General features: G+C 46.1%; 1 protein-coding gene across 1 annotated transcript in view; it reads left to right on the top strand.

Moving 5' to 3' along the window:
* Nucleotides 1–1,331, top strand: part of SETD3 (SET domain containing 3, actin N3(tau)-histidine methyltransferase) — a 72,942-nt gene that overhangs the window by 68,024 nt on the left and 3,587 nt on the right. The window lies entirely within an intron of this gene.

The following is a 1,331-nucleotide window of genomic DNA, read 5'->3' as shown; positions in this document are numbered from 1 at the left end:
AAAAAAAAAAAAAAAAAAAAAAAAAAAAAAAAATTTTCCTAAAAAAAATAACACCCCAGTACCAAAAGAAAAGGTAAGGTGGCAACCTTATTTTTAATAGTTTTAAATGTTGATGATAACCCTAATTATATAAACACACACACACACATCTAGTGATTTCTAAAGATTTGTTTACGTTTTGTGTTTTGTTTTACTGTATTGAGAACTTGTCCTTTCTCCTTGAATCCAAGTAGGACATGCATCCTCCTAATTTTAAATGTTGGCTCTGATTGTAAAGTGGTGCATTTGCCCTCCAGCCCTGGTGCCGGGGAGCTTGCGAGGGCACCATGTTCAAGGCAAGGCTGCTCCTGGCTTCTCTGGTTGTCACAACAAGCTAGAGATTTTCAAAGCTACACTTTTGAGTAAAAAGCCTTATTAAAAGGAAAACGTAATTAACGTTTTTGTCTATTCCTTTTCTTTGGAGTGCGACAGGCCCCTTGAATCGAGCTTTTATGCAAACCATCCTGCTTATCCACGGGGTTTCGAACCTGACCCGTGCTGTGTGTTGCTCCCCGCTGGGGACTCAGAGATGGATGAGAGGTGTGTGCTCAGCCCCCTCCCTAGCCTGCAGGGGGTGCTCAGGGAGGGCCAGTGGCACCAGGAACACAGGAAGAGGAGTTCTTACTTTCAGGGGAAGTAGAGGCTTGGGGTGGTGTCCTGGGGGTGAGGTGGGATCCATCCCCAGAAAGCCACCAGTCTTCAGGTTACGGATTGCCAGTCTTCCGTAACTACAAGTGTTCACATCGTCTCTGATGTCCTGACTATTAAGTACATCACTTATTTTGGAAAAGCCTATGTGAATCATTCCCCCGACCGTCCCGGTAAACATCGCTGCACACAGGTAGTCTTCAGGGTGCTCTCGGTGTTTCTCCTTGGAGAAGACACAGCTCTGCCAATAACTTGCTTTATTCTCTACCAAGGACACCCCACCTCCCAGGGCTCCGCATGTCACGTGTACCTGCTTCCTTGGACGCTAGAGACAGGTTTCATCTTTACGTGAGGTCGGCGCCTGTAACTTCCTGTGTTGTTAATGTGAACACAGTCTGAACTGCCTCAGAAGAGGGTGCCAGTGACATCAGCTCTCCTATCAGCCCTGTGCCTGAGATACCTTACCGAAGACACGAAGTAGTCTCGGAGACCTACGTACTAATTTCCAACAGGCAGAAGCACGGTGGTACTCAAGGAGTTTTCTCTCTGGAACAGGAGCCCCAGAAGAGATGAAGAATGCTCGTGACGGACTGGTCTGTAGATGAGTTTCTCATTGGATGACAGCTTTCAAGTCTAATGTTAAA

Source organism: Neophocaena asiaeorientalis, unplaced genomic scaffold (assembly GCF_003031525.2).
Source record: "Neophocaena asiaeorientalis asiaeorientalis breed wild unplaced genomic scaffold, Neophocaena_asiaeorientalis_V1.1 scaffold476, whole genome shotgun sequence".
NCBI lineage: Eukaryota > Metazoa > Chordata > Mammalia > Artiodactyla > Phocoenidae > Neophocaena > Neophocaena asiaeorientalis.
The sequence above is the reverse complement of the archived record's forward strand: the minus strand, read 5'-3'. Positions and strand labels throughout refer to the sequence as shown.